This window comes from Camelus dromedarius, chromosome 5 (genome assembly GCF_036321535.1).
Source record: "Camelus dromedarius isolate mCamDro1 chromosome 5, mCamDro1.pat, whole genome shotgun sequence".
Taxonomy (NCBI): domain Eukaryota; kingdom Metazoa; phylum Chordata; class Mammalia; order Artiodactyla; family Camelidae; genus Camelus; species Camelus dromedarius.
The window spans coordinates 62,368,154-62,383,608 of NC_087440.1; the positions used below are offsets into that span (position 1 = coordinate 62,368,154).

The 15,455-nt window shown below is 43.4% G+C and overlaps 1 protein-coding gene across 2 annotated transcripts in view; it reads right to left on the minus strand.

The window, feature by feature from the left end:
• The window catches only part of SPTB (spectrin beta, erythrocytic), a 114,433-nt gene extending 105,930 nt beyond the window's left edge, over positions 1-8,503 (minus strand). For both annotated transcript variants that reach the window (XM_031453874.2, XM_064486027.1), the window contains exon 1: positions 8,342-8,503. The gene's annotated coding sequence lies outside the window, so the exon portion shown is untranslated. The remainder of the gene's footprint in view (positions 1-8,341) is intronic.
• Positions 8,504-15,455: the final 6,952 nt, after the last annotated feature.

Genomic DNA, 15,455 nt, shown 5'->3' on the forward strand with positions numbered 1-15,455 from the left:
AACTTATATAGTTATCAAAGGAATAAAGCCAACTGCAAAATAAGAGTTAATTCAAAAAGATACATACACCCCACTATTAACAGCAACATTATTTATAATTGCCAAGATATGGAAGCCTCCTAAGTGCACATCAAGGCACTTATGATGAATGGATAAAGAAGATGCAGCATATATATGTAATGGAATACAAACCACTCATGAGAAGTTTTAATTACTATAACCCTGTTAGCAGCATCACTCCATTAGGGAATGACTTGTCAAAGTGCACCTTTCAAAAATTACTAACTGAAATTATATGTGCAAAAGCATTAGGCAGGGCTTTATGTAATTCATATATCAGTTCTTGCCCTTAAGAGTTATCCAGTTGAGCAAATAATAGACACAAGAAAAGTTAAATAACAATGAAAGAAGTCCGTGATCATGTTCAATTAGTAGTATATGTAGCTAGCCCTTTAACAAACTTGGAGAAGGAAGAGATTACTGGGGGTTGGAGTGTTCCAGGAAGACTGATGGAAACTCTGGAAGAGATGTTCAGGACTCAGCAAGTAGAAGCAGACGAACTTGGTACAAGTAGTGGGTTGTGATGGGAAGCAGTAAGAGATAAGGGTAGAAAGAGATCAGAGCCAGTTTACAATAGCTCTTAAAAAGTAACTTTCTGAGTTTGGATTTCCACCTCTACCCACAGAGAAACCACTGGCGGTTTTTGAGAAGGGGCACTGTATGAACAGTGTTCCCAAGTGGGATGGCTTTGGAGAGGAAGACTCTCAACTGGTAGAAAGCTGGACTCCAGGCCACTGAAGTCTCTACCTGAAGGCCACTAAGTCACCAAAAATGAAACCAAACATATGCGTTTGCTAGGTTAAAGTTATGACTTTAAAATGTGTCAGGCCCTAGGGTTATAAATGCACTGAATTTTTCTTGAAGGATACACACAAAGCTGTTGACACTGGTAACTTTTTTAGGAATTGGACTGGAGGTAGGGGAAAAAAGACTTTTACTTTTCATTGTATACCCTTGTACAGGGTGGGTACACTTCCCAACCCTGTGCGTGAATTTACTTTATAATTTAAAAAATTATTTTTAATATGGCAACCAGTAAGTGTTAAAAAGTGGGCTCTAACCAGCAAATTCAAACCATTTCTAATTACGAAGTGAGATGTTATCTCAATCTTGTTTGTGCCGTATCTTAATCTCTATCACACATAGCAGAGAAGTTGTGAGAATGACCTAAAAGCAACGGTACAAAGCAGAGAGAACTAACTGCACATCTGAGGCTTTACTTCAAAACAAACAGATGAGTCACCCACAATGAAACACCTCCTTCTTGATGTATTTTAATGAAAAGTCTGCCTGAGTCTACTCCAGATCAACTCCTCAATAAAACAACAACAAAAAAAATAATAGGCCACAGTACATCCAACAAAGCACATCTCCATCTCAGTAAATGGCCTTTTCATTCTTCTAGTAGCTCAGACCAAAACCAGTTGAGTCATCCTACTCTTTTTCTCCCATCTTTGATATCCGAATTCCATCAACTCTACCTTAAAGATCTATCCAGAAGTCAGCTGCCTCGCACCACCCACCACCCCAACGTCACCCTGGTCCATTATCTCTAACCTGGACCACTTGCAGTAGCTTTCATTCCATTCCCTGCTCCCACTCTTGTCCCCCACAATAAATTTTCCACAGGATAACCAGAAAGATCTCCTAAAACACCAATCTGAACAAGTCACTCCCCTGTCCACAACTTCCTGCAACTTCCTATTGTGTGGCTAAAACCCAAAGACCTTGCCTGGCTACCAAGCCTGTGAGATCTAGACCCTGTTCCTCCCCAGTGTCATGTCCTGAGCTCTCCCCTGGCTCCCTCCACTCCAACCATGCTGACTTCCTGCCCACTCCCTGGACACAGCAGTGACCCCACCTTCAGGCCTCCCCACTCAACTCAGATCTCTTTCCCCAAACATCCCCATTCTCCTCCCTTGCTTCATTTGGGTCTCTGCTCCAACGAACTCATCGGAGAGGCCTTTCCTGACCTCCCCACCTCAACTAGTAGAACCACCTCCCTCTCCTTCCCTTCACAGTTTTTTTTTCTCTTGACATCACCTGAAATTATGATCTATTTGATCGGTTGTCTGTTGTTGTTTAGTACCTGTCACACTCGGCTAGAATGTGTGCTCTGTGATGTCAGACTTCTTTTGCCATCCTCACAGCTATATCCCCTGGGCCTAGAATATGTCTGGCAAATAAATGAGAGACCAAAAAATATCTGTTGAAGACTGAGGTAAGTACAAATCAAGGTACCTGGACAAAAAGAGGTTTCTGAAGCCCCAAATGAGGCATATGCATAACAATGCCCAGCATATTTGGGGTAAGAGAATGAAAAAGCCAAAGCATCGACTGACAGGCATATCCACTGCTTATCTACAGCATACTGGGAATCCACATGGATGCTCAACACTAATTCATACTTTGTGACATCACCTGTGTACACACTGGAGGGCCATTCTTAAGGTTTTGCGGCTAAAGAGTAAATACTGTAATAACTTTCCTCCTCGCTTCCTCCAGAATCAATGAACTTAGACTGCGAAAGTCCTGCTGAAGAAAGAAAGCAATCACCATCTCAACCAGAAGGCTCAGAATATTCAATTATTCCACTGGGAAAATCTGGACAAAGCCCCAGCCTTGGAACTAGGCGACTGGGTCAACATCAAGTTCTGCCACAAATTCAGGAACCTTGGGCAAATCATTGTATGTTTCTGATCCTGTTTCCTTGACTGTAAAGCAGGAATGACAACACCGTCCCTGTTTCTTCACATGGTCATCGTAGAATAAAATGCGATGATGCACTTACAAAGGCTTCCTGAAAACTAAGCAGACTATGTATCATGCGTGATCATTGTCTTGCACTGGCTTATCTCTAGTTCACATTCCCTTCACTGACCCTGGTGAGCTTTGTCTAAACAAGGATCTGAGCAGGTCCCTTCCCTGTTCAAAACATTCACTGATTTCAACTTGAACCTCCAATGATTCAAGCTTCTTCACAAATTGAACCCAAACCACTTTACAGTCACATCTCCAGCCTGTTCCTGGACTGTGGCTGATACTCCAGCCACACAGAACTGCGCCGCGTCCCCTAATCGAATCACGTCCTACTGCACGTCTATGCCAGGCTACGCTACGTGCCTAGGGCCACATCCCCCATCCACACCCTTCTTCCATTAGGGAAATCCTAGACACTCTCCAGCCTGGAATCAGACGCTTCCTCCTGTGGGCTTTATCTCAGGCACCCTGTGGAATCACTGCTTGTTTCCAAGTCCCTTCCCCTACCAGACTAGCAGGTCTCCATCAGAACCCTTTTTGTATCCTCAGCATATAATCGGGTAATATATACAGTAGGTAGTGAATGTTTGCTCTTCCTGAATATGTCTCAAATGGCTCTCTCAGGCCTCTCCAGCTCTAACTCTCTATGACTTACGGCTTGGGGTCAGTATTATGAAAGGCCTTTTCTTATTCTTCCACCCCTGAGGAGATATTCTAGAAGGTGAAGCTGATTGAACACTCCTATGGGGCTTCTGGAAACAGGCAGGAACTGAACAGAGGGACAGAATGAGGCTAGGGAACTCTTTCCAGTCCTCTTAAGTCTTTGAAGTGTGCTTTGTTTTATTTGAGGTGCTAGGAATTCTCAAATGAGACACACCCTTATTTAAGTCTGGTAAAAATGGAAATGATATTCAATTTATTCATTTTCAGGATGATCCAAGTTTCTTCTTTTCATGGTGGAGGAAACTCCTGAACTGACTATAATTCAAAGCAATTATTGTTCTTGAGCTGTCAAGGTGCCCTGTTATTCTTTTCATAAATATCCTGGAAGATCTGAGCCCAGTTAGTACAAAGTCTATTTTTTTTCTAGCTCTGTATCTTTTCAGTTGCTAAATTTATAGCATTCAAATCAAAGGAAGAAAGGAAGCCCCACTTTTGCCCCCACTGCTAACATGATATATGTCTGGATTTTAATTGCCCTTGTAATTATACCCTTGGCCAGGTCTGCACAGGTATAATGTAGAAATGAAACATTATGGCAAAGCCTGAAAAGGCCTCGCTGAGGTAGGAAAATGCGATGGCTTTGTAATATCTCCAGCCACCAGGAGAAGGGAAGAGAAAGATGCCGAGGAGGCTGGCAATGTCATAAGGTAGCCAGCAATCCATGAAGGAAGGCATTTTCTGTCTATGACCACCTTCAAGACTGTGTGAGCTGTCAGGCAGGGAGGGAATCCCCTGGTGGTTTGATATTCTGCTAAGGCTGACTGAAAATGGAAGAACTAGGATTGCCTGGCTGTGAATTAAGAAATAAGCACAGCGACAAAGGGAAACAGGCTATGATGTTTTCTAAATATTTACCAAGGGGAGGTGACAATTCACCGAGTGGAGCCAGACCTGACAGGGTATTCTCCTGACTGCCTCCTGCACCTTCCTTCCATCACCATCTCCATCTCTAAAAGCAGGTGACCTTCACCTCCTGGGTTATTGGAGGAAAAACTCCCTCTCTGTGATAAACCCAGGTGCTCCGTGATGATTCTGGCACATAGACCACTGCATTTACTGTTCCTCCCCAGATTTCTCATCTAAAGTGGAGGAGTAACCAAAGAACTCTCTGTAAAAAAACTGTGTCAATACAAATGACTCTTAAAATACTTCTTTCCACAGTAGTTTTCAACTAGTAATATCCACAAGACTTCAGAACCCAGTGGCCGTGAACTTCCCTGCCAGTCCTCATTACAAAATCAAATTTCTCATCAGCCCACACAGCGTAGTTATTTTCATTCTTGAGCCTCCCAAGGCAATTGATAAATGTTAATCTGCAGGTCAAGCTTATTTCAAAAATTAAGAAAGGTACCTTATTTCACTTGAAACCTCCTCCTATCATTTCAGGTGTTGGGCAGAGAGTATAATTTTGTGTTTGATTTTAAAATTTGGAATAACACAGTTCAAGAGCAATTTGGTGACTGGGTTTAGAATAAAACAGGTATCTGATAGTCCCAATAATTCCCTAAAGTCTTTTCCTTCTCCACTGCTCCAGAAATGCCACATAATTATTTGCCTTAAAATATTTGCACTGTCTAAAGATATCTATTGCACAAAAATGCATATACTTGTACACCTAACAGGCATGGGAAGATGATGGAAGAGTTAAGAGTTGAATGCTCTGAATGCTCATCAATGTCTTCTTTCCTGTCTCCAATACCTGCCTTTTCTTTTTCTTTTCTTTCTTTCTTTCTTTTTTTTTTTTTTTAAGGTTTCACTACGGTTAAAGTATTGGACACTAAAATATATCCTCTCACAATCTCCCTCAAAGGAAAGAAAACGTCAGTGGTTTACTATTAAGCAGGACTTTAGGAAATAAACTCAACCCTGGCCTTGAGAGAGAAAGACAGGAAAGAAATGGATAGAATGAAAGAAGCATGGGAGGCACATACCTTGGCTGCACAAAACAACCAGGTAAATTACAGGTAGGTCTCACCTTTAAGCAAGTAGCTACACAAATAGAAGGCGAGACTCAGTGACCTCTAAGGTCCCTTCCCAATCCAATAGCATTTGTCTCATGAATTTTTCATAGTCCTCTTCCATCCGATCACACTGTCCCCATGCATCATCAAGCCCTCCTGGCCTCTTCCACGACTGAAAGCAGAATCTGTTTTCAAAAAATCCATGCTTTGACTACTGCCAAAATTACAGTTCTGTCCTTGAAACAATGACCTGGACATAATGGACAAGGCTAAATACCTCTGAGCAAGTAAGTGTCCGATACCTTCTTCAGGTACTATTTTTAAAGCTTCTCTGATGTCTGCAGAATTATAACCCCAGGACTTGAGACTGAAAGATTGGAAGCTAATAGACAGTCCTATAACCCAATCTTCCCAACTTGTATTTCTATATCCCCTGCCAACTGTCAGACCGTAAAAAGAGGGTGGAACTGAACCGTTGAGTTTGAATCCTGGCCCCACCTCTCATCAACGTGTGACGTGAGGCAAATTATTTAATCTCCTTGAATTTGTTTTCTCACTTGTAAAATGCTGATAATATGAGCCACCTTGCAGAGTTATTGTGGCAATTAAGTAGGATAATATAAAGAAAACTCTAAGCATTCATTTATTCATTCCTTCATTCATTCATCAAAGATTAATTAAGTGTCCACCACCAGCCAGGCACCTAGCTAGGCAATGGTATGTAAAGATAGGGAAAAAAAAGAAAGCTATTATTATTTTTATTTACCAAAAAATGGCCTGTTTCCAGAACTGTGATAGAACTGTCCAATTTTGACTTTAGTTCAAAACTTTCATTCATAGCTAGTTTGCCTAAAAGTCACTTTTTGTTTGTCATATAGGATCCCAGTGGGAGTGAGCCTCCTGCCATAACTTTACCTACCCCAAAGCTAATCATCTAACAGGTGTTCTGCTAGAAGACCCCTTCAGAACACTTGGTAGAAGCAATCAGCAGCGCAAAAGGTAGTATCTTGGCTCTCAGCTGGGCAGGCCGCTCAGGAAAACTTGATATGCCTGTGCTACAAGACCCATCCTGGATGCCTGGGAGGTTTGAGGTGCTTTCAATTCCATGAGCGGACTGAGTCTTCCGAGAATTTGGGATTAACAGGACTGGCTCATCCCCAACCTTTCTGACTGGACCACTTATCAAGCTATGAGCAACAGCTAAGGGGGCAGTCTGAAGGCCACGTTTTCTTAATGTAGAGCTTATGTTTTTCAGCTGTACTTTAGAGTGTGATAAAGTTCTGTACAAATGACCCACCTCTAAGGAATCAGTTGGTTTCAAGTCTGGTGGGCTCTTTAATGTGAGCCTAATATTCCTTTTCCTAACTAGCCAGCAGCCTCCAGGCAGGTACAAGCCTAGCTGTATTGGGTACTGAGCATTCAGTACATTTAACTATTTTGCATTTACAAAAAAACAGTCTCCAAAGACATTCTGGAACCCAGGGCTTCTAGCAAAAGAGTTAGTCTGACGTTGGAATAGGAAATGACCTGCCCTGGGTCGCAGGATCAGAGGACGGTCAAAGAGGGAATTCTGGAATAAAATTTGGTACCATCTGTGAAGTTAAGAATAGGTTAGTGGATACTATAGAGGTGCCTAAATTTTTGATTGGCAGACTCTTCTCATTCAAGAGCCACCTGAATCACTTTCCTTAGGAACTGAAGTATATAGATCATGACTAACTCAAGGCTGTGGATTTTACACGGCTGCCTCCTACCTGGAAGTGACAGCCTAGCCTCTCCTCACAGGAGTACTGGGTACAAAAATACTGTCACTATATACCCTCCTCTCCCACTGATGTATCTAAAATTAAAAAGAAAACTGTGCCTTCTTTTCATTTTCCTTCAGCCAGTTAAGCGTGTTATTATTAACTCCTGGCACCTCTAACTGTTCGCTGACAACAGTGGTTTAGACATTAACAGGCTGTAAATCCAGACCCTACCTGGGGCTCGTTGTCACGGAAACGATACTCAAGCCCACCACTACTTCCCCACCCTTGGAAGTCTGGGCGAGTTGGTGGGAGTTGGGGATTGTTTTAAAGCTCCTGTTATTTCTCCCACTTTCTGCTATTTCTCAGGGCCAAGTTGTTGAAGAGGAACTGGTGAGACAGGTGAGAGGAGAGTGGACCGTAGAAGCCTGGAGGAGAGGAACTCTTTGGGAGAGGAAAGGTGGGGGGTCCTTGGAGGATGGCTTTGGGCACCCTGATTTTTCCTCCTTGGGTTTGCAACCGGCCACTATCCGCGTCGTTCCCAATGCCTGGGGGCCGGGCCCCTCCGCTGTCCTGTCCTCCCTGCCTAGGCGCTGGGCTGCCCGGGGAGGGCGCAGACAAGTTCCCCAGAAGGGAATCTCAGCGGCCCCAGGACTGAGAAACCAGGAGCAGGAGGCAGAGAGGGCAGTGCGGAGGTCGGACAGGCTAGAGGCAGAACCCTCTTCGTCCCCGTGTTGGAGTCCTGGAGGAGGCAGCTCGGGACCAGCACACGCACCCCCTCACCGCCCTTCCAGCGCCCCCGGGCGACGCTCCAGGATTCGGCTCTCCAAAGCAAGCGCCGAGCTCGCCAAGCGCCTCCGAAGCCCACGCGGATTCCCGCGTCCCGGGGCAATCGCTGCCGCAGCCGCCAGGGCCTCCCGCGGGCTCTACGCTCGGCACCCAGGGCTGGGCCCCTACCCGGTCCCCTGGGACCCGCGCGTCACTCGCCCCCTGGGCCCTGCGCCTCCTCTGCGCTCGCACCGCGCGCCCCAGCTTCGCGCATCCGCACTAGCACCCTGCTTCCCCGGGCCGCCGGGCCCTCCCGGGACTCACCTGCGCTGGAGCTGTAGCGACGGCCACCCCGAGCCCGGGGGCGGCAGCGGCGGCGGCGCAGGGGAAGGAGGGCAGCGCGGGGCTCCTGGCACAGTGGCCGCCGGGCGCCTGGTGCTGCCGAGCCTCGGACCCGCCCAGAGATATAAATAACATTATCTGAGGAGGGACATTCCTGCCGGGGGACATCGCTGCTGCTGGGACCAGATAGTCCCGCGGCGGGGGCGGGGAGGCGGGGCCGCAGCCTCCCGCAGCGCCAGGCCCAGCCTCCTCCTTCCCCACCCACTCCCGCACCTGCCAATCAGCCTCCGCGTCCTGGGCCACCTGCCCGGCCTCCGCCCGGCTCCCGGGGGCGGCCTCCGCCTCCCGGCGGGCCGCCAGAGACCGAGGAGCTAGAAGCAGGAGTCGGAAGCCCGAGCCTCCCGCAGCACCCCATCGCCGTTCACTTCCCCTAACCGTGCGCTACTCCGAGCACCCTGCGGCGGGGAAAGGATTTGGCTTTGCAGCTCCGGCCTAATTAGTGCGCCCGGAGCGGCAAGCCTAGCCACGAAAAGCCCTCCACCCTTTCCCGCCCTGCTTCTCCACTGTATACAGTCAGGTTTTTAAAATACATTAAAAGACACTCTTAGGCCGCAGGGTAGGCGAAGCCGGCGCCCGGGCGGCGCGCCCCCGCTGCGGCGGGTTTGGGAGGCACAGATTGTTGTCGGGGGCTGGTGTGTTAGAAAGCGCACTCTGAGGCGGGCTTCTCCTGGCTGGCTGTAAGAGCAGACGCTGGAAGAGGAGGAGTGGGCACTGGGCCCGAGGCCCCTGCCCCCAACCCGCGGGCTCCGTGTCTCTTTCCGTCTGCGAACGTGGTGTGGTCTAGGCAGACCCGGCAATATTGGCTAGGCGCAGCCCGCAGTCCCACGGCTCGCACGTTGCAGGGACTGGAATCAACAGGCAAACTGCCACCCAACCCACTGGCACCTTCTGGGCAGCCCTGGTTTCCAGGCGAGCGGGCCTGAATGAGGTGGGATGTTGTAGGCCAGAGAAAACACTAGAACCGATGGTGCCAAAGAGGAAAGACAAAACACCTTCGAGTCACCTCAGGAGAGACTCACAGAAGAACATGGGTAGCTTGCAATGCTGCCCATTTTCTTGACTTTCTTGCTATACAAGTTCATTGTTCAGTAAGGTTTGGTAGTATGCCTTGCTTAAGCTTTCATCTCTTTTCTCCACCAGCTGTGCTGGGACGATTTCTCACCAGTCATCAGCTCAGGTAATTTTAGGTGTTTTGGAGATGGCAGTGGAGATTAAAGGCACAAAGATACAGAAAAAGAGTTTTAACTTTGATAATGCCTGGTGTTCTTAACAAGGGAACAATCTTGCTCCTGAGTTATTTGTTTAGGAGTATAATTATGCTGTTTTCCAGGATTCACCAGGAAAAGGGTGTTTAAGTGCCAGATGTGCATGCTTAGTTTATATACTGAACATATGCAAAGATATTTCACTTCCCACTGCAGCCACACTTCTTGAGAGTGGGCATTTAGATACTGAGATGTGTTGAGTGGGGCAAATTCCACAGATGTTACAAAGCCACAGAACTCTCCACCCCACCACCCTGTTGCCTGGGCCCTAATTAAGCTCATTTTCTCAAGATATGCTCGCAATATAAGGAAGATAATAAAAGAATATTTGTGGTCATCCATTAATTAGCAGTGTTCCACCCTGCCCCCTTTCTGATAACATTTAAGAATTTTTTTTTAAGTTGACTTAGAAACAAAGAGATCTTTTTTATTTAAAAATTATTTAAGAACCAAATTCTGGCAAAAAAAAGCTCAAGACAAACAGGCCAACTTCAAAGGCTAAGACTATGATATATCTCAAGTAGAAATGATCTATTTTTGAAAGAAAAAATGGAGATAAATTATGTATTTGTGTTTTAAAAAAGACTTGTGTGAATAAGCTTAGTAAATAAATTCATGATTCCCTAGAATTGCAGCTCTCTAGCTACGTAATTATATACTACATGAAAGAGATAATTCTTTAGCTTTATGTTTGTGGCACTGAACTGAAAAGTTCCACACATATATTTCTTTGTACCCTTAAATTTTATAATTTCAACCATGAGAAAAAAATTAATATGATAAAAGCATCAAATCAGTGGACAGATTACTCCAGGATTTTACAAACCAGCTCAGCAGCTTTAGTTATCTTCACTTTAGCTGAAAGCTAAATAATTCAATACAACCTCATTTGCTACAGAGCCTGTTATCCTGACAGCATCCCCAAATGCTTTACAGCTAATAGAGTTACAGTGAAATGATAAATTAAGACTGAGGGAGAGTGGAAGTTTAGAAGTACAGAGGAAAAGGGTATTGTTAAATGAGGAAGGGGGATGGGGAATGGCAGATCCCAGGGAGTGGGAATGAGAGATTGGGGAGAGTGAAATAGATAGGAAGGAAAAGCTGATATAAAGTTTCATAAGTGAAGTTACTGTTGTGGGCAGCAGGGATTCATTCTGCAGGGACTTCCTGAGAAGAGTACATAAAGCATCCTGGGACTATCTAACAGAAAGATGGAAGATTGGTCCTCATCCTGGTTGGTGAAGGGGCTCCCGTCTTGACCCCCCCATCCATGTTGACACCCCACACTTCCAAGCAAGCTCCTAACAGGCAATCTGCAATTCTGGGGCCAGAGGGTATGTGTGCATTTGAGACTAGATGCTGTCAGCCAGGAACTGGGGCTTCTACTTAGCCAGGAAGTGAGGGCAAGCCTTCACAGAACTGTCCACCCAGCTCCAGCTAAAAATCAATAGGTGAGGCCAAGAGGAAATAAATCAGGACATTAGAGGATTCTGACACCAAAAAGAACTTTCACTTTATTTCTATATTCTCTGAATTTTTCACATTATGCTTGTATTATTTGATAATCAGTAGAGACAATAAAGAAAATAGGTGGAGATTGGATCAAGATGAGGGATTGAGCCTATGCATTTACCTTATCGTTCATCCCAAATCTCATAAAAAGGTCCATCTTAAAGAGAACAGGAATCTAACAGCATGGAGAAATAAGAAAAATGTGATCAGCTTTCCAAGACTTTTTAGGGAATCCTGAAGAATAGAAGAAAAAGGCAGGATCTGATCTAGAGAAAAGCAAAATGAGAGGAAACCAAAACAGGTTCAGGAGGAGGAATCATTTAGGGAAATTCCAGGCAGGAGTCAAAAGGTACAAGAGGAGGAGGGGAACCTAGCACAGAATAATTCATTGAGGAGCCTCCTCTCTGCTGCTGCTGGCATTAAGTATCAGATGTTTGCCTATGGGATGAAGTTAGTGGGATCCTAGGACCAGAGAAGCAGAGCCCAAGTATCTCCTGACCCCTAGAAGTGATAGAAAATTTTCACTCTCTCCAGATAACATGTTGTGCCTGTCCTTCACAGACCTGGAAGATAGGCTATGATAAACAGAACAGGCAGCTAAATGGGTTCTCAAATAAAAGATGATTGGACCATCAAAATCACCAAAGATTTTGTCAGGCAAGGGGGACCAATACCATGAAAGAGAAGCACCAGACTCAACTAACAAAGAAGTAATATCAGGGGGGAGGGTATAGCTCAATGGTAGAGTGTGTGCTTAGCATGCACAAAGTCCTGGGTTCAATTCCCAGTACTTCCAATAAAAAAATAATAGGGAAGAAAGAAACCTAATTACCTCACACACACACACACACACACACACACACACACAGAGGAAACTAAGTTAATAAAGGAAACAGAAGATAAATTTTAAATGAATTTAAATCTTATTCAGCAAGATTTGAAAGGATATTGCATCCATGAAAAGTAATCAGTGAGAAAACATAGAAATCTAACAAGTAGTTTCTGAAGTTTAAAATTCATTAGCTGATAAGCAGAGCTGACTGAGTTGAAGAGCAGACTAGTGGAAGCAGAAATTCTTCCCAAACACAGGGCAAAAAACAGAGATGGAAAGTCTGTGAGAATGGTTGAAAGCCATGGAGGTGAGATCCTTAAGGTCCAATATCTGTCTAATAGAAGTTACAAAAGGAGGGAAAAGAGGGAGTAGATGAGATGATAATAAAGAGAAAGTAGAATAAAACTTCTCAGGGTTGAAGAAAAATATGAATTTTCAGATTCAGTAAAAGCAGTTTAAAGCAGGACAAAATTTTTAAATAGTTTACAATTTTAAGTAAAGTTTAAAGTTCATGATTTTCTTTATAAAACCCAAGAACTTGAACAAAATTAAATCATAAACCAAAAATATAGACTAGACTAACTTTCTGTGCCTTGAATTAAATTAATCCTAAAAACCTATTTTTCCTGAATCATAGAACCAAAGTTATTTGTTTGACAGTTAAAACTATTTTGACTTAGAAATGAACATGTATCAGAAAGCTACTTAAAAACAGAAATACCAAACCAAATCAACCTGACCCTACCTAATGTTCCACTTATTCAAATCCCTGCTAACAACAATAGAAAAATCAACAACTTATAGTAATGAACAGAAAACTTCAAAATATTGCCTAGACCTCAAAAAACATTAGTTCTCTTCATCTTTACCTTGTCACCAAGAGATGTGTTTCATAAAACTAAGCTGAAATTTCCATTCCATATCTGGAAACACACTCACCACAACTTCCAAAGACAAAGCAGCAGCAGGACCCATTGGAAAAGCCAATTTACATTATAGAAGTGCTGAGGACAAACTTCCCCCTTTCCATGCTTCAAACAGACTGGTCCCTGGAAGGAACCTGAAAGTCTGCAGCAAATGTATAAACTGACCACCCTCTAAAGAAACAAGTGACACCAGTGTCAAATTTCCCTCTACCGATAATGGGAAGGAGCAGAAGAGCAAGGCTGACATCCTGTCATCCAGTAGTCCATGGAAGCACTAAGCAGGCTTGGGAATGAATGAGCAACTTGCCTTCGATAGCTGTGCCTGAGATTTTCCTCCCTTTTCAGGATTAGATTTTCTATTACCTAAGTGATCTGAGCTTGTGCAGATGTAATGGGAGGCTTATACTGGGGTGCACTGATAAACTGGTGCCTGAAGGTGCTTGTGTTTTTGTTCAGGCTGTATGAGTTTGCTCAGGCTTCCATAACAAATACCACAGGCTGGGTGGCTTAAACAACAAAATTTTATTTTCTCACAATTCTGGAGGCTAGAATCTGAGATGAGATCAAGGTGTTGGCAGGGTTGTTTCTTCTGAGGCTTCTCTCTTTGGCTTGTAGATGGCCATCTCCTCCCCCTGTCTTCACATGGTCTTTGCTGTATGTGCGTGCACGCGCCTTAATTTCCTCTTCCTATAAGAACACATTAGTCATATTGGTTTAGGGTTGGTCATATGACCTCATTTACCTTAATTACCTCTTGAAAGGTTTTATCTCGAAATCTGGTCACTTTCTGAAGTACTGGGAGCTAGCGCTTAAACATGAATTTTGGGGAAGGCCACATTTCAGCCCATAACCCAGGCATCATGTTTTCTCACACGAACTGCTTCTGTAGCCTCCTAACTGCTTTCGCATTCTCCAGTTTCACTCTCCTTCAATTCTTCTTCTCTATAGTAGCCAAAGTACACTTTCTAAAAAAGAACTCTGATCACAATAAATCATCCAATGGCTCCCCATTGCTTTTGGGATATAGTTTTAAGCTTCCCAGCACTTAGCACGTTCCTGACACACAAGATGTACTTAATAAAGGCCTGATGAGTGAATGAGTGAATAAATGAATTAATGAACAAACAAATCATGGAAACTAAAAGAGAGCTGTAATTCTGAAGTCAACCAAAGAAGTAGGTAATTCAAAGTCATACGTACTTGGCTTAAAAACATATATTTGTGATTTTTGTGATTTTTTTTCCCAGGAGAATCACTTTCCTATTTATGGATATATTTTATAATTTTTAAATTCTTTTTTGGAGGGGTAATTAGGTTTATTCTTTTTTTTTTTAATGGAAAAACTGTGGATTGAACCCAGGACCTCATGCATGCTAAGCACACACTCTACCATAGAACTATACCCTCCCCCCATTTATGTTTTAAGTTATTTAAATAAATTCACATTTCCTGAGACAGAATTTGCAATATTTGTGCCTGAATTTCCCCAGCTTCTCAGCCACCTTGACACATTCAAACCTAACACGCTGCCTCTGGGTAAGAAATGGAGTCAATTAGTAGGTTTTTCTGTTCTCACCCACTACCAAGTTCATCTATGGAGGCAGGGGTCTGCCGCCTTCCAATGTTTCATTCACAATAAGGTATAGCAAATACAACAGTAATGGTTCAGCTACCTGGACTTTGTCTCTGTTTGCTCCACCCTCTTAGTGCTATTTTCAGACTTCATCCTTGGGCAGTGGCCCCACTCCAGTACCCATGCTCCAATATGCCAAAGCCTTGAGCACACAGGATTAAGAACATAGGAAGGTGGATCAAAAAGCATTATAAGCAGTGAGTTGATGTTATTCTGACATTAACACTCTATCTTGAGTACTCCACAAAGTGGGTAATCTGTAATGGATAATCAAGAGTGCCTAAAACTGAAACCATCGTTTTCTTCCTTTACAAATAGTTATCAAGCCAGGAACTCAAATCAAGGAGAGAAAATATAATTTAAAACTCGAGTCTGTTAATAAGGAATGACAGCCAGAGTGCTAACACTTCAACCAATTAAACAATTTTGTGTTTATGTGATAATTATTGCCAGCATAAATGATCTTGTTAATTGCTTTTCTTAGTGAGCAGTTTCCAAATTTACAAAATTTTTCATAATATTAACCAAAACCTTTAGGAAATTTCAATAAAATTTGGAAAGATATTGCAATAAAAGATTCCATTGCCTCTGCAAATTCATTTCATCTTCTATTCTGTGGGATATTTCTGCAGCTGCTCAACTTCTGTTTGAATATTTCCTGAATGCTTTAAGGTCTGCAAGAAACTGATACAACTCAGACATGATTTATTTTGTAGAATAACTGTTTCTTATCAAAAACATCATTTTTCTTCATTTTCCTTTGTTTATGGCAAATTCTATTTTTAAAAGATTATTTATCATTTTCTTTTTGCCAAATATCATATAATCCTTTTTATTCAATTTCTTGAAGTAAATTGCTATCATTATC